This window comes from Anabrus simplex, chromosome 1 (assembly GCF_040414725.1).
Source record: "Anabrus simplex isolate iqAnaSimp1 chromosome 1, ASM4041472v1, whole genome shotgun sequence".
Lineage (NCBI taxonomy): Eukaryota > Metazoa > Arthropoda > Insecta > Orthoptera > Tettigoniidae > Anabrus > Anabrus simplex.
This window is the reverse complement of record NC_090265.1, coordinates 1,430,173,954-1,430,201,490: the sequence shown is the minus strand read 5'-3', so window position 1 is coordinate 1,430,201,490 and position 27,537 is coordinate 1,430,173,954.

The window sequence follows — 27,537 nt, the reverse complement described above, 5'->3', positions numbered from 1 at the left end:
AATCTCCCACCATTGTTAGCACGCCGCATAGACCTTATCTGATTTTCTAAATAAATAATGAACTTCATTGATTTAAATACCGTACATTCGTTAAAATCTTCGCAGCGATACCAGAAGAGACAGAGTGCAATTGAATATTTCAAACCAGTATTTGATTAACTACTGAATAATTTCAGATGTGTGTGCTTTATAATGCTAAATAGTGCAACTTTATCGTTCTGTGTCCGACTCGTTGGCTGAAAGGTCAGCGTACTGGCCTTCGGTTCAGAGGTCCCGGGTTCGATTCCCGGCCGGGTCGGGGATTTTAACCTTCATTGGTTAATTCCAATGGCCCGGGGGCTGGGTGTTTGTGCTGTCCCCAACATCCCTGCAACTCACACACCACACATAACACTATCCTTCACCACAATAACACGCAGTTACCTACGCATGGCAGATGCCGCCCACCCTCATCGGAGGGTCTGCCTTACAAGGGCTGCACTCGGCTAGAAATAGCCACACGAAATTATTATTATTGTTCTGTGCCAAGGGAATTAGTGGTGATGAGGCTTGTGTATTTGCTGAGAATATAGTTACAGTCTGACAGAATGAGTCATTCTATTACCTTTTAATGATTTATTATAGTTTAAAATATGGGCTATAATTTGAAAGGTAGCTTTGAAATTGGACTAACATAGCATCCCACTGATTCACAGGCGTGAGATGAAACCAGAACAAGACAGTCTAAGCAACCTAATGTTGCTAAGATTTTGATAAGAACAACCCAGCTTACTCAATGAGCATTCCTAAGAACAACTATGAGCGCTAAAGAGTCGAAAACGGAGTAGAAAAACGATCATTCATTTACCTACCTTACCATTTGCGGATGCTTCTTTCGCATTCATTTTATTCGGGAGATAGTAGGTTCGAACCCCACTGTCGGCAGCCCTGGAGATGGTTTTCCGTGGTTCCCTCTTTTTCACACCAGGCGAATGCTGGGGCTGTACCTTAATTAAGGCCACGGCCGCTTCCTTCCCACTCCAAGCTCTTTCCTGTCCCATCGTCGCCATAAGACTTGTCTGTGTCGGTGCGACGTAAAGCAACTATCAATCAATCAATCAATCAATCAATCAATCAATCAATCAATCAATCAATCAATCAATCAATCAATCAATCAATCAATCAATCAATCAATCAATCAATCAATCAATCAATCAATCAATCAATCGCATTCATTTCGAACTGACGAAGTTATATACCTTCTTTGAAAAATTAGATTTAAAATGTTTAATGAGAATTGAAGCCGATAATTTTGTATATGACTCCTACAGTATGCATACCTCCTTCTCGCATTACAGACAGTGGCTTCAAATTTGGGATAAATGTCCGATAGTTTCAAATTAGTACACCGTAGTGGAATTTTAATAAACAATATCAAATGATACAGTACTGTTAAAGCTGTCAGTGCTCTGGTCCGACTCTTTGACTGAATGGTCAGCGCTGAGGCCTTCATTTCAGAGGATTCCGGGTTTGATTTCCGGCCGAGTCGTGGATTTTAATCTCGTCTGATAAATTATTCTGGCTCGGGGACTGGGTATTTGTGTTTGTTCCAATACTTTCCTCTTCATACTCAGACAGCACACCACATTACCACCCACCACAGACACACGCAATAGTGATTACATCCCTTCACATATGGTTGACGTTAGGAACAGCACCCGGCCGTAAAACAGGGACAAACACACTTGTATGACACAGTTCCCACCCACAACCCCACAAGTGTGGGAAAATCGCTAGAAGAAAAGGAAGAAGATGAATAAAGATGACAATGCTTTGCTGTTGAGTTGTGTGTAATATTTCATCCTCATATCGATCCGGCCCTCTTACTGAACGGTCTGCGTTCTGGACTTCGGTTCAGATGGCCCCATTTTCCATTCCCGGTAGGGCCGTGGATTTTAACTGTGCATGGTTAATTACTCTGGGGTGGGGACTAGGTATTTGATTTAATACACAGGGTTGGCGTCAGGAAGGACATTCGACAGCAAAGACAAACGAAGAACAAACGCAAACAAACATAAATACCCAGTTCCCGAGCAAGGGGAGCCGAGAACGGAGTAGATAAACAATCATTCATTTAACTAACTTGCCATTTGAGGATGCTTCTTTCGCACTCAGTTCTAACTGGTGAGGTTATATACTTTGAAAAATCAGATTACAAATATTTAATGAGAAATGAAGCCGATGACTTCATTTCGATTTCTTTCTCTCTTCTACAGTTTCCGATGAATAAGTTTCACCCCATAGTACCATTTTTGATCTGATTCCTACGGTATGCATACCTCTCTCTGGCATTGCAGACAGTGCGTTCTAAACTGGGACAAATGTCCAAAAGTTTCAGGGCCAAACACACATCATGAACCAATTTCAATCAATTGGAAGAAATGTAAGGAAAAAGAAGAAAAATGCATTCTCATATCAACACTTATTTGAAGAATGATAGTTTCAGAGCAAGGTTTTGGAGCCAAAAATAGATGCTTTTGAGCCATACTGATGGAGAGTGTCTTTTGGTTCACGACATTCTCAACGAAGTGTTTGGAATGTGGCATAGGTCTATACACAAAGTAACATTTCCTATCCCATTTTTAGCGATTCCATGGAACAAAGTAAACGAACGTTAAAATAGGCTAATTAAACTCTGTGGCTTATCATAGAAATGGCTGAAAACATTGTAGTTTATAAGTAGGCAATATCTAAATTAGCCCAATTCAATGGATGAGTGGCTATCGCCTTGGTCTTCCGTCCTTCAGGTCCGGGATTCAATACCTGGCCGGGTCACGCGAAATGCGTGTTTGTACTGTCACGAACATTCCTGCAATTCACAAATCACACACAGCATAATCTTCCACCTCAACAGCAAGCGGTATCCTATACTCGACAGATGCCAGCCACCCTGCCCTATAGCGGCTGCCCAGGCAAGCAAAAGCCACACGAAACTGAAAAGGTATGATATTCAAACTACCAGACATACATGACTGCTTGCCAAGAACACTTACGTTTTTGATGGCTTGTTCAAACATGCCGTATTCTTCAGGTACGGATATCGTGTAATTGATGTCCTTTTGTATTCCCATGCATACTGACTGATTTTTCGTCCATTCTATTTGGAGGTACATCATTTTTCATAGGATCATTAATAACAGTTGTTTTGAGGTAGCTCACCGGTTGAAACGTACACAGCACATTGATTAAGGCCCGAATGTTTGGATATGCTGTACAGAAGTTTCAGTTAAATCTACTGAGGAAAGATTCGCAAGTGTGTGTGGGTGGGGGTGGTGGAATACATCCGTGGTATCTCCTGTTTGTCATAAGAGATGACTGAACAGGGACCGCAGGGGTGGGAAGATTGAGCTGATGACCATGCGGTCCTTAGCTGAGTCTAGAATTCCATCTACAAATACTTATTTGAACTAGGTTCCCAGCTTTCAACTTAGATGTGTGACCTACTTTGGTCAACTATTGTTTTCTGATCCCTCCCCACACGTCCAGCATTAGGTTTGCGATGCCTTTTCACACCCTCCGTGGCCCTTCCCTTTCTATGTTGATCATCTTAGAATTTTCGGACCTCTCCCATTTTCCCTATCGTGTTAAGAAAGGACGGGTTGCCCAGTTGTACTTCATCTTAAAATAATAGCCACCACCACCATTCGCTATACGTGGTAAGCCATTGGACTAAACAGCCTAAAAATCATGCGCAATAAGATAGGAACTAGCTGACGTTACGAATGATGTTCAGCCATATGCATATCGCGTATATTACCACATGAATTTATTTATGTTGCGTATAAATACCGTAAATCCGCCTCTGTGGTGTGGTGGTTAGTGTGATTAGCTGCCACCCCTGGAGGCCCTGGTTCGATTCTCGGCTGTGCCACGAAATTTGAAAAGTGGTACGAGAGCTGGAACGGGGTCCACTCAGCCTCGGTAGGTCAAATGAGTAGAGGTGGGTTCGATTCCCACCTCAGTCATCCTGGAAGTGGTTTTCTGTGGTTTCCCACTTCTCCTCCAGGCAAATGCCGGGATGGTACCTAACTTAAGGCCACGACCGCTTCTTTCCCTCTTCCTTGTCTATTCCTTCCAATGTTCCCATCCCCCCTCCCCTGAAAGGCCTCTGTTCAGCATAGCAGGCGTGGCAGCCTGGGCGAGGTACTGGTCATTCTCGCCAGTTGTATCCCCGACCCAATGTCTGACGCTCCAGGACACTGCCCTTGAGGCGGTAGAGGTGGGATCCCTCGCTGAGTCCGGGGGAAAAACCAACCCTTGAGGCTAAACCGATTGAAAAGAAGATGTATACCATAAGCCTCCGTGGCTCAGGCGGCAGCGCGCCGGCCTCTCACCGCTGGGTTCCGTGATTCAAATCCCGGTCACTTCATATGAGATTTGTGCTGGACAAAGTGGAGGTGGGACAGGTTTTTCTCCGGGTACTCCGGTTTCCCCTGTCATCGTTCTTTCCAGCAACACTCTCCAATATCTTTTCATTTCATCTGTCAGTTATTAATCATTGCCCCAGAGGAGTGTGACAGGCTTCGGCAGCCGGCACAATTCCTATCCTCGCCGCTAGATGGGGCTTCATTAATTCCATCCCTGACCCGGTCGAATGACTAGAAACAGGCTGTGGATTTTCATTTTCATTATTACCATACGTCATTTGTGATGTACGCTCAGATTAAAAAATTGATTCAAAAGAAATGTGACTCAAGATATGCACTGCAAAATAGTCGTTTGGCTCGAAAGGAGCTGGGTCGATCATCTACAGTAGACAGGCCTGTTAGGTTTTACAATTTTGTCGGAATCACTTACAAATGCTTTAGGAAACATAAGATTCATCGACACATATCTATTAGGTAGCGTCCGGCTAAATGGTTAGCGTGCTGGCCGTTGGGCACAGGGGTCCTGGGTTCGATTCCCAGCAGGGTCGGGAATTTTAACCATCATTGGTTAATTTTGCTGGCACGGGGGCTGGGTGTATGTATCGTCTTCATCATCATTTTCATCCTCATCACGACGCTCAGGTCGCCTACGAGCGTTAAATCAAAAGACCTGCATCTGGCGAGCCGAACATGTCCTCGGACACTCCCGGCACTTCTTCTTCTTCTTCTTAATCTGGTTATCCTCCAGGTTCGGTTTTTCCCTCGGACTCAGCGAGGGATCACACCTCTACCGCCTCAAGGGCAGTGTCCTGGAGCTTTAGACTTTGGGTCGGGTGATACAACTGGGGAGAATGACCAGTACCTCGCCCAGGCGGCCTCACCTGGTATGCTGAACAGGGGTCTTGTGCAGGGATGGGAAGATTGGATGGGATAGGCAAGGAAGAGGGAAGGAAGCGGCCGTGGCCTTAAGTTAGGTACCATCCCGGCATTTGCCTGGAGGAGAAGTGGGAAACCACGGAAAACCACTTCCAGGATGGCTGAGGAGGGAATCGAACCCACCTCTACTCAGTTGACCTCCCGAGGCTGAGTGGACCCCGTTCCAGCCCTCGTACCACTTTTCAAATTTCGTGGCAGAGCCGGGAATCGAACCCGGACCTCCAGGGGTGGCAGCTAATCACGCTAACCACTAAACCACAGAGGCGGACACTCCCGGCACTAAAATCTATAAACTATTTCATTTCAATGGTAAAATAATGCTAATTAATATTATAACGTTTATTGATAATTGCACTTTCTCAATAGTTATTAGAAATCTGTTTAAATTCGCCCTTTTAGCCAGTTGCTTTTGGCAACAGTAACAGTACGGTTGCGTTAGCCAGCACAACGATTTTACTATGCCCAGTTTCTGCCGAAGCTGAAAGCTTTGGACTGAGACCAATGTAAATTATGTCGTCTACAATTGAGACATTATAACGATGACCTCATCTAAGGGAAAGTGGAATAATCATGATCAATTATTCTTCCATTATGTAAAATTGATTGAAGTTAAGTAAACCGGGGAAAATAATATCGTTGAAAGCAGCTTGAATGAACTCGTCGACCGACAATATACTGATGACATTTTCATATACGTATTTTCCTCCACTACATGAAAGTTCACTTAAAACTGATTCAGTCATGGAAAAGTCATTTTAAAGAAAGGTGACTTATTGATAGTGGACCGTAATTCCAGAAAGGGAATGTATTGACTGAGATGAAGTACTGATGAAGAAAATTGCGGCAATATGATATTTTGGAAATACAATGCATATAAGAAGAACTGGATTAATATCTGGTTGCAGAGAAACAAAACTAAGCCAAAACTGTGGACGAATCTATGTGCCTCAGTTTGAGAAAGTAGGTGTGAAACGTTCACGCGGCTTTTAGCTCAGAACAAAGCTTCAACTTCTTGTGGACGTCTCGATAGTACGAAGGCGAGTCAAATAAAAACCTTAAAACAAGACCGACTCCAATCTTCAGATCTTAATGCTACTTTCGATCGTTCCAAGATGGCAAATCGAGTACCCGGGCATGTTGGAAACATGGGTTTGTTGTTTTCGTATCAGTCACTGTAATATCACGAAGGTTGACTATAAATATTAGTATTTGTAGAATATAAGTGTGCGGGTGTGTTTGTATGACCCAGTGGACACGTGGGATCTGTTGTTGATCGTGTTGTGAATGTGTTCAAGTCAAACTAAGGAATAAAGCATGAAGAGAGAAATGGATTAGGAATAAACATCGCAACTATTTTCAAGTCGATAACAAAACAGTAGTACGCATGCATAATTTTGAGAATAAGTCTGAGGTTAGGGAAGACTTTTTCTAATTCTAAATAGTGAACCTATTCGTATTCCTCAAAAATAAATTCAATTAGATAGATGATAATTGAAATGGTGATGTTCCGCCAGCGTCTATATGCTTCAAAGTGTCGAGTGATTTAGATGCAAGTATATTTTTCAAGAATCTGTGTTTGTCTGAGTGAATGTTTGGCTAGATCTTAGAGCATAACAAAACCTATAAGTGTGACAGATGGAGCAATTCTGTACACTGTTACACAGTTAAGGCCAACGTGCAGCCAGACATATTTAGTGATGAAATGAAATGGTATATGGCTGTTAGTGCCGGGAGTGTCCGAGGACAAGTTCGGCTCACCAGATTCAGGTCTTTTGATTTGATGGCCATAGGCGACCTGCGCGTCATGATGAGGATGAAATGATGATGAAGACAACACGTTCACCCAGCCCCCGTGCCAGCGAAATTAACCAATTATGGTTAAAATTCCCGACCCTGCCGGGAATCGAACCCGGGACCACTGTACCAAAGGCCAGCACACTAACCATTTAGCCATGGAGCTGGACAATATTTAGTGATATAATCATGCCGGTATTTGCGTTGCACTTGGTATGCCTTGTCCTATTCTCAAGATAGAGGGTTCGATCTCGGCCGAATTCGCAGGTATTTTGGCGTGTTTAAATGCGACAGCTCTGTGTCACCAGCTTCAGGAATGTTAAAGAATGTACTAGAGCTTCACAGAAGTGAACCAACATGAATACGATGTCTCATGCTTAACTATACAAAAATGTGGGAGGTATTAAAATAGGTCACGATAATCCTGATTTATAAGGACGTACTGCTAAAATAACCGACTAGAGCCTTATTTACATAATTTTAGTATTATGTTATTGAGAAAATACTAGTAGGTGATTAAAAACTCCCCGCACCAGATAAAATCTGTCACGCTCTCAGGTACAAATTTGAATATTCCAGTTGTTAATAGCTGCAAACGAACTGTTGTGTCATATCCTTGATGTTTCAGTGGCTTATGATGACATTAGTAAAGAATATCTAAAATGGTATCAAACTTGTAAACAAGCCTACAACTAGAGAGAGTAATTTATTGACCACATCAAAAAAAAAAAGAAAATGTATTGAAAGAGTCGTGAACAAAACAGAGATTCGGAGGGGTGTTGCTAAGGGATCTTCCATTTAATCTGCATTATTTAATCTACACCGTCGAACTACTGACAGATGATGAGTTTGGGTGGTAATTGACGTCTGAAGTTATTTGAAGAAGTTTCATGTTTAGCGCTTGTAACTTAAATTATGAGGTATTGATAGCAAGAGATCGAATATAACTATAAGAGAGCGGGCAGAAAACTATGAACAAGAAAGTTTTTACATGAGTGATGGTGAAATTTTAATGTGTAAATTGGGGAATGACTATTCAATAAATGCTATTTCCACTTAGAAAATCTAAATCAGCAATTCGTGCACATGCATTACAATAGTTGAATATTATCGATTGTCATGACAAATCCAGACCAGGGAGATGTAAATCCTTAAAAATTGTACCAAACCTGATCATGCATACGTTCCATGTGCTTTTTATTTTACGTTTCTTGCCCTTTTCATACAACTTTATTAAGGTGGGAATAGCACACACACACACACACACACACACACACACACACACACACACACACACACACACACAAAGACTTTTAGACGAACACGTCAAAAGTCGGGGACCTGTCATTGTTTCAACAACTGCAGTAAAGCGCCACGCTACCATCCAAACGATGCAAGATAAAGTAAAAAATGCAACATTCTTTTGTTGAAGACACAGTGAAGATGTTTTTGGAGACGACCATCCCTCTCCAAAAAGTGAACCATCCAGAGTAGTACATGTCGTAGTAAGTATCTTATTTTAAGATTGTATACCGCGCATTTAATTTCATCCGATTCTCAAAAATTAAGAGAGAGCCATGAATTTAACAAGCACTTCTCCGTGTTTACACTGTACTGACGACATTAAAAAATTAACATCATGTGCTTAAGTCTATACAGCTCATTTATTTCAATTCTGTGTTCAGGTACATGACAGGATCGCGAGATTTGTCAGAGGCAACTACATTCTGACATGAATATGTACCTCGCTGTGGAGAAGCTGAGATTAAGGAGTGCCAATTGTTGTAGTTGCAGACGAGAATTCAGACAGACAGGGAAGATGTGTTTTCGCAGTTTTATTTCGAACAATGTGTGACAAAGTGAACTAGCTGTAGCTTCTTGACAAAGCAAATGCTACACTTGTAGCAGAGCAATCATTGACACTTTGGAAGAATATAATATATCATATGAAAATATACTTGGTTTGGTAACACATTCAGCTCGATACATCAGTTTAGTTTTAAATTGGTGACCATCTTATGCATTTTCAATGTTTTGCGCTCAAGGTATACTTAATAGGTGATGCGATTTCAAAAGAAATGTCGCAAGTAAACCATTCTGTATCCAAATTGAAAATGGAATTTTTGCATTCAAGAATAATTAGAAGTGCTTATCTTAATTTCCTCGAGGAAAGTTATCGAAATCTTCCAGCAGTAGTATTTCCTTTCGCCGTGTTCACACGATGGAATTCATGGTTTCAATCTGTTAACAATTCTTTAGATTCTTTAAAAGATTTTTCAGTCGTTGGATGAAAATTTGTTCTGAAGTTCTTCAACCCTCTTAAATACTATTGATGATAAATGCCATTATTTTGAAGTCAAGCTAAATTTGTGTCTCAGGTCTCAGTCACAATTAGTAAATTAGTTATCCTACCTTTTTGCACGTAAGTTGAGAATGAGTTGTTAACTTTATACACTGTGCTGAAAAGGTGTGCTTGAGGAAGGTTACCAACAGATATGTTGCAATTGATGGGCTGTTTTTTTAATATGAATGCAAAAAAAAAAAAAAAAGCAAAATGAAAAGATGTTTTGGAATGTATGCTTAAGTGTAACAAAAACTGAGCAGTCACATGGCAGGAAATGTGACAAATTGGTTTTCCCTAGAGGCTGGGAACCTTTTTAAAGGGCTAGACGAAGGTATGAGCATGACAAAGTGATTATAATAGATATAGGACGTAATAGTTGCGTAGCAATGAAAAGATTTGAATAATATAGGGTGGGATGGATAGCTGCATCAAACCAGTCTATGGACTGATGACACAAACAAAAAATCAATAATAATAATAATAATAATAATAATAATAATAATAATAATAATATTGTCCACCCCTTCCAACGTTTCCCTACGGGGTCGGGTATGAGGTGAGATGAATCTGTCGTGCCGGATTTTATGACCGGATGCCCTTCCTGACATCAACCTCATCAGAGGAGTTAATGGATGAAGTGAATGACATGATATATGATAGTAGGGAGAGGGTGAAACCCTGTGCCGGCACATAGCCTACTCCTGTCGAATAGCACCAAGGGGTCTGATCAAGGCTTAACGTCTCCATCCAACGGACGAATCACCATCAACAGCGCCATATGCCCTCACTCTATATGAGCACCGCGGATAGGTTTGGAATTTAATCCAGGCTTTTGGCACGCAATCTAGTGATTAGAAATTGTATACCACCACCTCCCCTACCCTGCCGGCCAACATTCTGATGGCGAAATTTTTTTCGACCAACGGGACTCGAACCGGCTAACCTCGGTGTGAGACCGTTTAGACTTCGGCGTCTTAACGATCATGGCTACCAGGTGGGCTAATAATAATAATAATAATAATAATAATAATAATAATAATAATAATAATAATAATAATAATAATAATAATAATAATGCTTGTTGTTGTTGTTTCCGGTGCCTAACATCTTCGTAATCGTTAAATCTATCACCTAATGCAATCATTTTCCAGTAACGGTACTATTTTCTTTATATTCCGGAGAAAGCTATACAAGGTCTGACCTTTTCCCTCTACCAAGCCTGTGTCAGACATAATACTGCCTACGAGTACTGAACAGGATTTTAACCCATCCATCCTTTTTTGACAGTGTTACCTTTGACTGGATGCAACTCGTTCCAGAAACCAGTCATAAATTCTTTGCAATATCAGGAATTGAAACTCCGGCCATTAGTTATGTATCTACAATGCTGCTCTGCAAGATTATGGCCACAGTGTGTTAATTTCTCGTTCCCGGTCCTCACAGGATGCTCAACTGTGCTGCATCTTATCTCAGCTGTAGCTCCTTGCTTTCCAGAGTTGTAATTATAATTTTTTGAGCTGATAACCTATCATCAGAAGGAAATTATGAATGCGGATAAGTGGATTAATTTATGAAAGAAATTGTGTTTAATTGCATGTCTGTAGTGGTAACACGGCTCTACAAGAGCTGGTCGTCTATGTGCATTTCTTGACTTAGGTCAATTCTAAAGCGAGTTTTATTTGTCCCGATCAAGTTGGTCCCGCAATTATGGGATATTAAGTTAGTAATTATAGCAGGCCAATTAAAGCTTCCCCTGTGGTTAATGACGGAGTATTTCCCATACGAATCAAGAGTTTCCTGATCAACCACACCACTTAGAGCCGAACCTCTGATCAAACTCGGACCCCAACGGTTTAAACAGGAAAGATCAAAGGGACCTCACTTATGACGGAAGGGAAGAACAACTGTGTTCCTTCACGGATGTAATTACAATAAAAGATGGCCATCCCCTTGATTACGTCACTTCCGCGAGCCATAATCCCACGGCATGGATAGGCAGATGGTACGCTTCAACATCCCCATTCATACTTGAATGATGGTTTAACACAGCTTCAAAATACGTTCTATTTACTATCCTACGCATACAGTGACACGTTAAGAGGGATATATTGGTCTATTGAAAAGCTGATATTTCAGAAGATCGATCTTAAATCTCGTGTTGTACTACATAACAACTTGAAAGTAGAACATAAGATTACTTTAGAAACCCATTTACATGGATTTATCTTCTTTTCCTAATAACTTGCTTTACATCGCGCCGACACAGATAGGTCTTATGGCGACGATGGGATAGGAGAGGGCTAGGAGTGGGAAGGACTTGGCCGTGGCCTTAATGAAGATACATTCCCAGCCAGGTGTCAGAATGGGAAACCACGGAAAACCCTCTTCAGGGCTGCCGAACCCACTAACTTCCGAATGGAAGCTTATAACTACGCGACCCAAACCGAACAGCCACTTACTCGGTTATCTTCTTCTATTGAACCATGTGTTCAGAGATGTTGTGTAATTATGAAGAAAGAAAGAAAGAAAGAAAGAAAGAAAGAAAGAAAGAAAGAAAGAAAGAAAGAATTGGAGAGCAGAAATTGGGCTCCCCCAGACAAGTGACCAGGGTGTCTGAATACAATTTCAGTGAGCGTTCGTTTAATCACATGTTTCCCATGGGATAGTGATGTGAAAAGGTCTCCGGCTCTTTGGCTGGGTGGGCAGCGTAATGGCCTTTACAGAGGGTCCCGCGTTAGATTCTCGGCTGGATCGAGGATTTTAACTTCATCCGATTAATTCCTCTAGCTGGAAGGCTGGAAAGTAACACCTAATAGTGAATAGATCCTTGCACATAGGGTTGGCGTCAGGAGATTCTAGTATTCTGGGCGCCTGGTCTATTGTTAATAAGCTTTTAGCTTCTTCTAAGAGTTTCCTCATAGTGAGGCTCAAAAATTCGCCGGCGCTATTGGCTCTGTTCACATTGTCGCCGCTGCGGCGCGATTATTATTTTTCGCTGGTTTTCTTGACGTCCGCCCTGAGTCGGCCTTCATTGTAATAACAACAACAACAACAATAATAATAATAATAATAATAATAATAATAATAATAATAATAATAATAATAATAATCAAACTACGAGAAGTACTATGCTTGCTGGAAAATCTTATATGAATCCCCATGTACTTTGTCTCGCGGCTTGTGGTCTTCTTTCTCCGCACGCACCTGGCCTGTTAATTCTCCATCTCTTTTGACATCGGCATTAACGTGAAATACTCCAGATAGTCTACAATTTGACTTCACATTAAATCCAACTGAAATTAGGTGATGTCTGCTGTGGTTTAATCAGAGGACCGTATTCTATACACATTTTATTGCGTTAGAGTCTCTCAAGGTATCATTAAATAGAAAACTGGACTGTGGTCTGTCTCCTGGAATTCAATACACCTGAGTAAACTAGTATCCTCACTCGCTTCTGCTGTGCCATGTGAGTTTGAGGTTATAGCCTAGAGATACATTGATTTACTGACGTATTTATTGATTAATCGGTGACAAACATCGAGGCCATAAATAAGTTATTGGAACAGTCCTAGTCAATGAATTTCTGTTCAGAGCTCCATTGAATTAAAATAAAGACAACATACTCTGTATAATTCAAGTTGTATTGACTGAATATCATGTGATATCACTGTTTAATTCTGCCATCATCACACATAGTTCCTCGAACTCCTGGAAATGCGTCATATTAATATTAGATGCATCGGAAAATTGTGTAAAATTTTACTCCCAACTTTTATTGTTTTTCGTCCTTGTACCGTACGGGAAACAATAACAGAGATATTTGGGATGAATATCTTCCATACGCTTGTATATATCTTCATCAATATTAGTTCAATCTGAAAGGTGTAAATAACAATGATTGTAGAAAATATATTTTTCAATCATTTATATCTCATACATTTCTACCGCACGAGCTAAAACAAAGGAGATATTCACGAATATATATTGTTAAGTCCATCCATGGCGAGAATTGCTGACATGAAATTATTGTTCAATTGCCATGTTAACGACCCAATTGGTGATGCTAGTAGTTGTCGTGGTCATTCACTCTTATTCATGTGGCAGATAATGGAGATGACAGTCGAAATGAGAAAAACAGCGTAAAACACGATCACCCGATGGAGGAACGGTCACAAAAGCGTAGGGAGGGGGAGGATTGAAAGCCTAGTTTTCGAGTACCTCACATTGTAGAACATCGGGCGTGGTCAGTGCCTGGGTGGGTAACCACTCAGGTCTACCACGTTCCACATTTCCTAAAAACTGCTGCTCCAGCCACGTAACATACTAACAGGCGAACTCCTTGCCACAACTCACACTTAGCACCCACTAAAACTTACACACACCGCAAATTGAACTGTCTTAAACTGAACATCACATTAAAGCAACCTTAAACCAAACCTCAACATACAAAGAACATAAAGACACACACACAGGAGCGCCAAGAGCGCACCGGTATCGGTACTACTCACACCACCTCTCTCTTCCGAGATGACCAGGGCACTTGATATTGCCGAGGCAGAAGAAAACAAAATTTTACCGCCTATAATGGCCGAAGCGCATCAAAATGATTGCCTATTATTGTTAGTTCAGGTATGCTTTGTCTTTTCTGGTACCACTCATCTCCGTTAGCTGACACTACAGTTGCAAATTACACATTTATAAAAATTAACCCATCGACGCCGGGTATACAACACCTATCTAGATAATAATACACTGGCATTTATATTTAAATAACAGTGATATCAGGGAGTGAAATTTCGTTTAATTCACAATGGTACTTCCGAAACTTATGGCATAAACCTCACCCAGCAGAGTAGCATTCTGTTTTTTGGCCAGCCTTGCAGTTCTAAATTCGGGAGGCGGAGGGCACGGTCCCCATCTTCAACTCTCCTGAGAATGGTTTTCATTGGTTTTGTATTCTCCCGCACTAAGGCCACGGCCGCACTCACCATACGTTCTCCGCAAGTCGCTAACCAACACAAACTCCCTGACCTGAGAGACGGTGTTACCAGAAATACATAATTTGGTAATCATAATCGTAGAGTATACAAATCATGCACGCAATGCGAGCTTTTTGAACCTTGCATACACTCCATGAGCGACATAAAGAATAAGAAAGAACAAATATATGTACATTAAATGTCACAGTAACGCTAATCAACATGCTAATGGAAGTGACATTTTCTCTGACTGTGGAAAATATAGGGCCTCTGAAATTCGGTGTACCGAGCGAGTTGGTCGTGCGGTTAGCTGCGTGTAGCTGTGAGCTTGCATTAGGGAGATAGTGGGTTCGAACACCACTGTCGACAAAGCCAATTGTAGAAAAATGAAATAAACCTATCAGGCTTGCCGCTGATAATAGGAAACATTTAAACGGTACGAGGTTAATACTTGCGTCAGTTCTTGCTATTTTTAGACATGCAAATTAATTCTATCAATTGCTTATCTGCCTTCTCAGTTATCATATACTTAATAAGGAATGTCTTCGTTATAATTTTTATAAATATAATGTTTAGCATTATATTAATAATGTTAGACGTAGGAGAAGGCCATCTGACCTTAATCTTGCCAGGATGATTAAAGTATTAATCAATTATGCAAACAATTTGTAAATTCTGTAGTTTATTACTACGAAGACAACGGTGATCTAAAACGGGTCAGATTGCTTGCTTTCTATTTTTTATTATTATAATTGCACGTAAGAAACCTGTACGGCTGGAGTTAGCTATCTACCGCTATTCCCACATTGAAGGAGTATTATTTTCATTGGAATGCATTGGTATAATTAACAGATAAAAGAACACAATGTCTTATGTACAATATGAACTATACTAAGAGTTTAAAAATTCACTCCGGACAGATTGTGGTGGTGATTATTTATTTATTTATTTATTTATTTATTTATTTATTTATTTATTTATTTATTTATTTATTTATTTATTTATTTATTGTATGGCTTTTAGTGACGAGAGTGTCCGAGGACATATTCAGCTCGCCTGGTGCAGGTTTTTCTAGTTGCCGCCAGGGACGATCTGGGCGTCTGGATAATTAGAGGTGAAAAAGGAAGGTGTGTGACCCTTCGAATCATGAAAGCATCGGCAAAAGAAAGGGACGGGTCAGGAAGGGAGTGAAAATGGGAGATTCCCTAGGCCCAGGGAACCAAATACCGCCGGGACTGGAAGAGAATATGCATTGTCCAAAGGAGGTCGGATTGGAAAGATGAAAGCGAGGAGCCTGGCGCGCGTAAGTGGAAGCAATGTCAGACTCAGCTAGCGGTCACGTGGTCGCTAACCCACGTTCCCAAGTTGAGAGGCACTGCGAGATTACCCCTTAAGTCGCTTCTTACGACTGGCGGGGAATACAGTAGATGTATTATTCTCCACCAACAGGAGGATCTAGGTATATGTCATACAAGTAATATCATTTATAACATTGGAAAAGATGTGAATGAGCAAAAATAAATTATGTACATTTGAATGATTCATGCAATCTGACGGGAGAATCGAGATCATTCCTTACGTCCAATACACTAGCTCGTTGAACGGAGCAAGTATTGGTCAATATAGGATGCAGAGAAAATGTCTAACCTGAGTAATGCCAGATAAGGTAAGGTAAGGGTAATTCTGCCCGAAAGCAGGTCCGAACCTCCACAGAGGTGTTCCTGAGCCGGAGTTTACGTGCGGTAGGGTGGCCAGTTCCTTTCCGCTCCTCCATTCCCTTACCTCCCACCAACAGCGCGTGGCAACCCATCCAACTCCTGACCACGCCCGATGTTGCTTAACTTCGGAGATCTCACGGGATCCGGTGTTTCAACACGACTTCGGCCGTTGGCTTAATGCCAGATAAATTGAAAGTAAATTGTCGACATGCAGATATCACCAGTTAGCGATCGCAGAGCAATTTGTTGAGTAGCAGTACGGAGCTAAACAATACTGGAATGATCACATCTGTCCAGATAAATAAAATTATCATTTTATCTGTTCATCACAAGTTTTTGTCTCATACTTCGTCCCTTCCTTTCGAATTAGCCACAGAAAAGACAAAAAAAGTTTCAGATCAATTTTGTCGTCTGTTTGTTTGTTTATTTGTTACGAGGTCACGGTGAAACAGCTTAACAGAATTTCTTGAAAATCGGCATTACGGTTCAGAGATAGCCGGCGATATACCCTCGTGTAGTAATATTAAAGGGACAAAGTAGTAAATGTCAAGTTTCTCAGTTAATATTAACTGTATCGGAAAACTGTATATTATGAAGTTGTGCAAAATATAATTTACTAGCATTTTCCCACGGGCTCCACCCGCAACGTATCACGTTGTTAATTAATATTCCCACGGATGTACTTCGAAAGATTCGATGTAATGAAATGATACACATGAACTGCAGAGGAATGCAAACCTATGGTACAAACGATTCTAGGAAATACAGTAATCCAATCTTTGACTAATACGAAGTCTGTATAGGTTGGAATAAAGAGAACCAATAGAATACGACTGAAAGCAATCACTCAATGCCCATTCCAGATAATAAATTGTCATGCTGTATCATAGAGCAAATTTCGCCACCTACAAGTAATCATTTTATACTTATTTAAGGAAGTGTGGTTAATTTTCCAGGGAATAAATCACTAGACTGTATCAAAGAGAAAAATGCAGGGAGGTTCCAACGAAGAGTTTAGTGTGTGAGGTTTGACTAAGATGAATATAAATATTTTGACCATATTCCTAGCTTATTATAAGTTCCATGGTTTTCGTGTGTCCAGTATGTTATTTCCTTGCTAATCTTAGTTCTATGTCGTGTGTCCAATGTGTCCTTAAAAGCTTTCGTATCAAAAATTGCATCAACACATAAAACCTTCTACCCCTATATCACATAATATAATATTATTATTATGACCCATTTTATTTTATTAAATCTTTAACTATATAACCACCTCTACAACCTCACGAACCTTGGCGCAAATTTTGGTACTGATCACTGGAGGCGAGTAGATTTGTATAGTGAACGAACAAACTCACTTTTCATGTTATAGATTTAAATCATGATGCAAGTTCCATACGATTTACCGTACGAGGCAAAATATCGGAGATATTCGCGATTATTACATTTTTCATAAACTTCCGAATATCTCCGGAAATATCTAATGGGCTTACGCAAGAAAATAAATCAATTTCCAGTCTTTTATGATACACTGTTACCGTATGAGCTATAATGATAATGGCAATCATCGTCATGGTAACGAACTGGCGTTGGTGGTGGTTGTTGTAGTCACAACTTTTATTATGTGGATATTTTTCGCCATCGATGAGGATGATAATAGAGATGACTATCGAAATGAGAAGAAAATGTGAAGGAAAGATTGCTCAAAGAATGAGAAGCAAAAGTGGGGGGTTGAACAAGCCAGAAAGAAAAAAAATATTGAGACCTAGAATGTCGCAAGCCTCTGTAAGTCATCAACAATGACATTACGTGATTGCTTAAAGTTGTTAGTTGCCCTCCCTAATTAACCGTGGTCGTTAAGGCACCAAGTCTATATGGTCTGACACAGTGGTTAGCCAGAGTTCAAGTCCCGTCTACCGAAAACATTTTCACCACCAGAATGTTGGCCGGCAGGGCAGGAGAGGTGGTGCTACCGAGCGAGCTCGTGGTTTCCCCATTTTCGCACCATGCGAATGCTGGGACTGTACCTAATTAAGGCCAGGGCCGCTACATTCCCAATCTAGCATTTTCCTATCTCTCCGTCGCCGAAAACCTTCGATGAACTAGTGCGACGTAAAATAAGTGACAAAAAACTGGTGGAAATAATTTCTAATCACTAGATTGCGTGCCAAAAGCCTGGGTTCAGTTCCAAACTTATCCACAGTGTTCATATGAAGTGAGGTCTTATGACGCTGTTGATGGTGATTCGTCCGTTGGATGAAGACGTTCCATCTTGAGCAGACCCCTTGGTGCTATTCGACAGGAGTAGGCTATGTGCCGGTACATCACATCATTTATTTCACCACATTAATTCATCTGATGACGTTGACGTGGGGAACGGTATCCGGTCATAGAAACTCGTTAGAAAGATTCATCTCACTTCAAACCCGACCGCATAGAGAAAAGGGACAAGGGTTGGACACACACACTTAAGTTATTAGTTGAGGTGTGTTCAGTCTCTCTTCCTGCCACTCATCTCCCGCAAGATGGCATTGCAGCTGCAATTATAAAAGCTAACCCGTCAACATCGCGAACACAAAAGCTACTGTTAGAGTCAATGAAATTTTCAGTTAAAATTCAAGTGCATTTATTCCCTGATTATCTGGATGATAGGCATATGATAGTGGATATTATCCTATGGAAATTGGGAGGGTTTGCCTTCCGCTAACCGGATTAGTCTTTCCCTTTCTCACCATGATCCGGCATCCACCTCCATAATAATGCGTATAAACTCATTGGCCATCAAAATAGATCATCGGGAATTTTTAGAGTCAAGTTATTCCTGTCTTGTAAAATTGTAGGGCTGTTATTGCATGAAAGAATTATTCTCGCCTGTTTTTGTGGTAGCCGTAACACGTTCTCACTCGATTATTTGTCTCACCGTCACTGTACCTTCATGCTGCATTCCTTTACATGGAATGTCGCAATTAAGGTTCCATTGAAGAAGAGCCATATTTACAAGTATTATTACTTGCTTGGACTGTACATCATTCAGCTTGGTTACGCTCCAACTCCTATTTTTCTCTACAACAATAGAAGCTAGAAATAATAAGTATGAAAGGGAAGAGAGGGGGTTTACAATCATTGAAGACGTCTTCGTTCTTCAGTCCCCGTCCTCCACCTGTCTTCACTCATCCAATCACGAAAGGAATTTACTCTCTCCTGTAAGCCGATAATTGCTAACAAACCATTCGAATATACCATGACAATTGAGGAGTTCTAGGGAAGAAGAGCTTTTGGGCTAAAGTTGATTGTGAGAAAGCTGAGGTGAAAGATATCTATGTGAATGTTATTGTTGTTCAGTAAGCTAACTTCTGTGTTTAAAAGGAGAGGCTATATAAGGTATCAGTGGTTCATTTTTCAGAATATTTTAAGATGCAATTTTTAATTACAATTTCTTTAACAAATTGAAATAGGAAAATGAACACAGCAGACCTTATTCTGATGGACGGCATATCTATATGTGGCTGGAAGGTGTAACCAGACTTAAGGAAAAAATGATACGAAGAGCATTGGGGGGTGCGAGGTATTGTTTGCTCAGCGACGATATTATTATATGTTCCTTACATTTAGTATTTTAATTATTAACAAAATATAATTTACTTCCCATGTAGACACAAACCTTGTGAATACTCACAACAAATATTGTATCTATAGGTTCAGTTGTTTCTGAATAAAGTGAACTTATAAAATATCATGTTCTCTGTTTTAGAGTGGCTATATTTATTTATTTATTTATTTATTTATTTATTTATTTATTTATTTATTTATTTATTTATTTTCAACACTCCCCCAAGTGCTGAGGTTGCCCAGATATATGGGCGCCCATGCCCGGGGGCAAGGTGGGGACGCGCCCTCCCCCCCTTAGCTCTCAGGGAAAGGAAAAAGTCTAATTTATTCGGGGGTTTCTCTTTCAAGAAAATGTTTTAACAGTCGGTATTACGTAGAAGTGGTAGGGGATACCGTGTGTGGTACTCTACCGTGGACTGCAGTCCATCGAAAGTTTCTGCAGCGATTTTCACGTCCCCCACCAAGCCGTTTAAGAGTTCACCGCATTTACCAAAAGTTTGTGAAAAATGGAATGGTAGCGAAAAACTTTCGAGGAAATGCAGAACGGCCAAGGTCAGGAAGATGTGAAACCGTCCAGTTCTTCGAAGTCAAAGTCAAACAGACTGTGCAGTTTTGAAAGAGAAATTCCCCCTCAAAATACAGTATGGAATATCTTGAAACACGACCTTGGGACGCGACCAAACCACATGCTGCAAGTCCTCCAAGTTTTAACCATGGTGCATTGGAATGGAATGCTGTGAGATTTTATGTGAAATTACATATAACCAGAAAGATATTGTCAATGACATGGCGTTCAGCGATGACGCCACGCTTCGCGCAACTGGACATTTCAACCGATATAATAGAATTATCTGCGGCAGTGATAATACTCGAGTCATTCGGGAGCATGAACGTGACTTCTCAGAGGTGAATGTTTGGTGCCGCTGGGCCTTACTTCTTCGATACCAGAACAGAGAATTCAGACGTGTCATTAACGATTTTGTAGCAGTACGCTATTGATGAGCTAGCACTACAAATCCGAATTGCAAAGTATTACCAACAGATGGCGTACCACACATTATGCCTATCTTGACCATACATTTCCTAGTCGATGGACTGATAGTGGTGGAGTACTGCGGTGGCCTCCAGACTCCCAGACTTGACACCCTGTGATTTCTGATTATGGGGTATGGTAAAGCGTGCGACATCAATGACATAAAGGATTGGATACGGGTTGTAATATCATCTATTCCCTGAGAAATGTGTACAGGTGAATCGAAAGTTTCGATGTATTGAGCATGATGGCGAGCAGGTTGATAGCCACACTAGATTACTCATATCATTCATGAATGTTCATGGTAAAGTCCTACCATTTCAGTAGTAACATAATTTTGACTCACTCTATATATCAAAATGGTTATGTGATAGCTGAATTATTCATGAACACTTGTCTCAATCCATACAAGTGGTTTAGGCTCTTATGTAGGCCAAACTGTCGGCAGAACTGGAAAAAATGGTGGGTGATGGCTTCTCTAGGTCCTATCATGTGTTCAGTTACCAACTTATTTGTCAGCTGGTAATTTTATTTGTAGCAGGGAATTGTAGCGTTGTAGGTCCTACTCTTATTGTTGTGGACTTTAGCTGGTTGTTCTGCGTGGGTCTCGATTCTTATTGTAAGGTGATTATTCATCCCATGCTGTTGTTTCGTAAGGCTATCTTATCTATTCTCCTACGGGTGCCATTTTCGGAGATAACGTAGACCTCTTCATACACGCAATAGTTCTTCCGCAGAGCTTCTGCAATTAGCAATCGCACTGGATGGTATCTGCCGTTGTGCACAGTTTTGCCGTGCGGACAAGCTCCCAAGACGTACCAAGTGTTTCTTTCTCACTGAGATAGTCTACTATACTACATAATTTAAGATACACCAATGTCGAAATGTAATCCTTTAGAAGTCCTTTAAACTTATTAGAAACCAATGAAGTCACTTTTAAACACCTCGTAATGTCACCGAATTTAGATGGGATTTAAATCATTATATTGAGTTTTTGAGATCTTAAGATCTGTCCGGAACGGCTCTTACGGCGTTTACATTACCTGATATCTTGATTGCTTCTATCCACTCACTACTTGTTAACGTCTCAGGTTTATTTACCCACGAGTTGGCTGCAGGACATTACTTCTACAGGACAACTCTCTTGCCTTTTTGAGGAATGAACACCAATTTTCAAGCATATGCTCACGGAGATATTTATTAACTTAACTGACATTGATATCACCATTTACTGTGCCCATGTCCCTGTTCTTAGGGATGTTGACCTTCTGCAGACGCTCCTGTATTTCATGGTCATAATTCCTTGTATTGCGAACATAAATATTGTTAACATTCTTTAACTTCTGACAGGAGATTATTTTCTGAAAGAAGGCTTCCCAATTAGTTAGTCCAAGACATCTGTACCTTTCTTCTGGATATACCAGAGGCCTTAATGAAGGTCTTTTGAGATGACGCCCTATAGGCAACCCGTGCGTTTGCGAGGATGGGACCGTACCTAAGATGAATGCTGTTATATCCATTGGCAACTGTAAAACCTTCTTCAGGACACTTAGTCGAATTATCAGCATCATTTAGAAAATTCGCGGGTATCTTATTTATTGAAGTGTCGACAAACGAAGGAAGATATCACATAACATTTTTGGTGAAGTTAAAGAAGACTTTGTTTTTCTTAGTACAGAAAACAGTTTCCTCGTGGAATGTTGTAATTGGAATTAACTTTTTCTCTGAAAGATATTCAGTCAAAGACAAAGACACCTCCGTACAGACCATGAAAGCCCTTGGAGGAGTGGAAGGTAAAGGCTTCCACCATTGTTAACCTCGGCATGTGATGGAGTGGAGTGGTTAGCTCTACGCCCGGCCGCCTTTGCCCCCAGGAATTAACCTGGTACTCATTTTTGGTGTAGGCTGAGTGAACCTCAGGGCCATATGCACCTCCGGAAGTGGAAATCTCGTTTCTTAAATTTTACGACTTCCTGACGGGGATTCGAACCCACGTCCTTCCGGGCGAAACGAGCACGCCTTTACCGCTTCGGCCAGGCAGCCCCTGAAAGTTAATCAGTAGTTTTGAATATATTAAACATATGGTCAATTTGCTTTTTATAATAATAATAATAATAATAATAATAATAATAATAATAATAATAATAATAATAATAATAATAATAATAATAATAATAATGACATATGGGCTCGTCCGACTCATTGGATGAATGGTCAGCGTTGAACCCTTCGGTTCATAGGGACCTGGGTTTGATTCCCGACCAGGTCGGTGATTTTTAATCCTGTCTGATTAATTCTTCTGGCCCTGGGACTGGGTGTTTGTGTTCGTCCCAACACTTTCCTCTTGATATTCAGACAATATACTACAGTACCAACCACCACAGAAACACGCAATAGTGATTACACCCCAAAGCGACATGTGCAACACAGTTCGCACTCGCGACCCCACAGATGTGGGAAAAGCGGTAGAAGAAGAAGAATGGCATGTGGTCTCGGGAGAGGCCTTAATGCAGGTCTTTTGAGATGACGCCCTATAGGCAACCCGTGCGTTTGCGAGGATGTGACCTTACCTAAGATGAATGATGCTAATAATAATAATAATAATAATAATAATAATAATAATAATAATAATAATAATAATAATAATATATTCTTTACGTCCTACTAACTACATTTAATGTTTTCGGAGCCGCCGAGGTGCCGGAATTTTTCCGCGGGAGTTCTTTTACGTGCCAGTAAATCTACCAACACGAGGCTGACGTATTTGAGCACCTTCAAATACCACCGGACTGAGCCAGGATCGAACCTGCCAACTTGGGGTCAGAAGACCAGCTCCTCAACCGTCTGGGCCACTCAGCCCGGCTACGAATTCTAATGTTGAAGATGGTACAAACACCCAGACCCCGAGACAGAAGAATTTACCAACAAAAATTGAAATCACAGACCCGGCCAGGAATCGAACTCGGGATCCCTTTCACCAAACGTCAGCATGCTAAACAGTTAGCCATCGGACAGTAATTCATAGTTATTATGGTTATCACGAAGGACAGCACAGTGAACTCACGAAGGTACAAAATACAGTTTGTTGATGATTTTCAGGAAAGGACGTGAGACGGGTCCAAGATCAGCCTGATTCAGTTAATGAGAGGTTGGAAGACTAGAAAATTAGGAAGAATGCGAAGAAAAGCAGAGGAATATTGTGATGGAATGATGCGAGTAACAGATGAAGAATAAAAATTGAAGTTTGTAAAATTTGAATACATTCAAGTGCTAAAGAAACGAGTTAAAAGGAAATTCAAGTGATATGGGGCTGGAACGAGATCCACTCAGCCTCGGGAGGTCAACTGAGCAGAGGGGGGGGGGGTCGATCCCCTCCTCAGCCATCCTCGAAGTGGTTTTCCGTGGTTTCCAACTTCTCCTGCAGGTAAATGTTGGGATGGTACCCAACTTAAGGCCACGGCCGCTTCTTTCCTTCTTCCTTGTCTATCCCTTCCAATCTTCCCATCCCCTGACAAGGCCCCTGTTCAGCATAGCAGGTGAGGCCGCCTGGGTGAGGTACCGGTCATTCTCCCCAGTTGTATCCCCCTACCCAGAGTCTCACGCTCCAGGACACTGCCTTTGAGGCGGTAGAGGTGAGATCCCTCGCTGAGTCCGAGGGAAAAAACAACTTTGGAGGGTAAAAGGATTAGGAAGAAGAAGAAGATTGAAGGGAGTCTACTGGAAGGGACATAATATGGCGTCCTCTGTCAAAGAGTTTGTAACTCTTAGGAACAGAGATATAGGGCTACCAGAAACAAGAATATTTTCTTTCCACCCGAGATAGGTCTTTTAAGTGAAATGTCTTAGAATTCTGTCTCAGAAGATATAGGAAAAAATTGAAGAAATACGTCGCAGAAAATGAGATGATGAAATAAAAAGTGTAAGTTGAGATTGTCTGAACACGTTAAGAGGATGAAGAGAGTAGAAAGAAACGAAGAGATAATGCAGGAAACAGAGACTGAAGAACCCGAAAATTACGTACGATGGATGAACTTAGTTAAGAGCAGCATAAGGCGTATGACCCGAACTGGGATGTCGTGATGGAAGTGGGGTGGAAGTAGAACAAAACTAAGATGAGGAGTAACCATATTTATCCTAACCTGGCTGTATGTGGATAAGTGGAAGGGATGCCCATGATAACATTGTTGTGCAATACAAGGTTACATACCGAGTGATACAGGTGCCTCTATTCACTCAGTTTTATGCAACCCGCAGATTATAGCCTAAGCTAGAAACATTGACCTTGGCTACCATTGGCTACTCACAGCGATGTCTGGTCTTACTACGCTTTCTATAATGCGTTTAGTCGTGTCAAAAAAATCAGCATTAACGATAAAATACCGAATGATTGTAAAGAATTGTGAAAATTCTGTATCACAGAAACTTCATGTACAGAGAATTACTAAAAGTGGTGTTGATATAACGCTGGCAAATGACAGCTCGTGATCGCCGAGCGTGCTTGAAGTTCGAGAAGGAAAGCGTTGCTCGTTAGCCGGAGGTCCAAGTCTGACACATTATGATTTTTTTTAAATTTGCTTGTTAAATGTTCGTGTGAGTCGCGTTGTTGAAGACAAAGCTAAATCATGATCAGTTCTCATGTTGCAGTTACTCTGTTATGTTCATTCCTAAGTAGTTCTTAAAAGAGCTATTTGCAGTAAAATAAGCTATTACTGACAGAGGTGCAATGGGCTTGTGCATTGCCATTCGATTAATAAAGGAAATGTTCAAAATGGCCACCTCCTTCGTTTGCATTTCTGAGTACGGTAGAGGCGATTCATTCTCGCTTGCGGCAACGTATGTGGTAGAACCTGCCTGCACTTTGCTGTAAATATTACTATGTGCTGTTTCATGTGCTCTGCGTATGTAGACCAGTCGTTCTTTGAGTCGTACGTGCGCAGTTGCTTGGTTGAATGGGTGTGTCATAATGCTGACAATAAGTGCAGTGCGTTTCATTCGTTGTAGCCGTTTGCCATATAAAAGTTAGATGTTTTTATTCCTTTCTGATGTGTGCTTTCTTTCTAAACGTGATGAGTGACTTTTGAGACTTAAGGATGTTAAACTCAATTACGAATGCCTTAAGAGTATAACAATGAAAATGAAAAGCTCGTACATAGATTCGAACTCTGAATTCGTCAGAAAAACCACATACTGGCTGCAATTAGTACCACGTAGCCACCCCAGGCGACGAAGAGCAGGTCTCGTATCTCTGTACTAATGGAATGATCTACGCTATCGTTTCCAAACTGATATTGTATGTTACAAGTTCTGAACTCGAAATGTGCAGACAGGTTTACTTTACTGCAAGCTCAGATAGTTGCAACCATTCCCCCCACGAGTAGAGTAAGTACCTATTTTTCTTAATTTGTTTACCTTCCAGGGTTGGTTTTTCCCTCGGACTCAGCCAGGGATCCCACCTCTACCGCCTCAAGGGCAGTGTCCTGGAGCGTGAAGACTTTGAGTCGGGGGATACAACTGGGGAGAATGACCGGTACCTCGCCCAGGTGGCCTCAGCTGCTATGCTGAACAGGGGCCTTGTCGGAGGATGGGAAGATTAGAAGTGATAGACAAGGAAGAGGGAAGGAAGCGGTCATGGCCTTTAGTTAGGTACCATCCCGGCATTTGCCTGGAGAGAAGTGGGAAACCATGGAAAACCACTTCGAGGATGGCTGAGGAGGGAATCAAGCCCCGCTCTACTCAGTTGAACTCCTGAGGCTGAGTGGACCCCGTTCCAGGCCTCGTACAACTTTTCAAATTTCGTGGCAGAGCCGGGAATCGAATCCGGTTCTCTGGGCGGTGGCAGCTAATCACACTAACCACTACACCGCAGAGGCGTGACATGTCTGTAATCGGTCATAACCTATCACGTTTTCTATGATACTGTGACCACCCTTTTCTGTCAAAAGAAAATGGCCTCTTGAACCAATCAGATGCGCAATTCTCTATCGACAGCTAAAGGAGTGGATATGGTTTGTACAGTACAGTAACATTTCGTAAAAATGACTGGAATGTTGGATTCCGCTCTACGTAAAATGGTTTAGTGTTTTTGAGATGGGCCTCACTTTCTGACTCTTGTACCGTTTTTGCGTTGTGCGGAGAAGTCTATATCGGAGTAACTGCACATAAAACTGTTGCTCAAGATAGGACTAAGAGACACTTATTTCCTAGGTGGTTGCGTATGTTTGGGGGAAAATAAGGGCAGCTATACCACCCGGTACACCAATTGAGAAGATTGTACACAACCAAATAAGGTCTAGTCTTGAAACAATTGCGTGAAAAAGAAATTCATATTGCCATAGTGGTAAGTGTGTGGGGATCTGACAAATATAAATGACGATATTTGGAGTTTGGAGCGAGAAATGTGATAGATTTCGAATCATTTTTCTATTTTGTTGTATTCCTGTGAAGAATAGTAAAGATTCAGTTAGATATAAGTGCATTTCCACAAAAGATATGACATATTGTATCACGTAACCAAAAGTAACGCGCTATATATTTTTAGAGGCACCAGAGTATCGGAATGTTGTCCTGAAGTAGTCCTTTAATGTGTTAGAGCCAATGAGGTCACGTTTAAACACCTCGAAATGCCACCAATCTTAGGCGGGATTTAAATCGTTATCTTAAGCCCCAAAAGGACGTCTAATCAACTGTACTCTAATGTAGCGACGAAACAAGGAAGTAT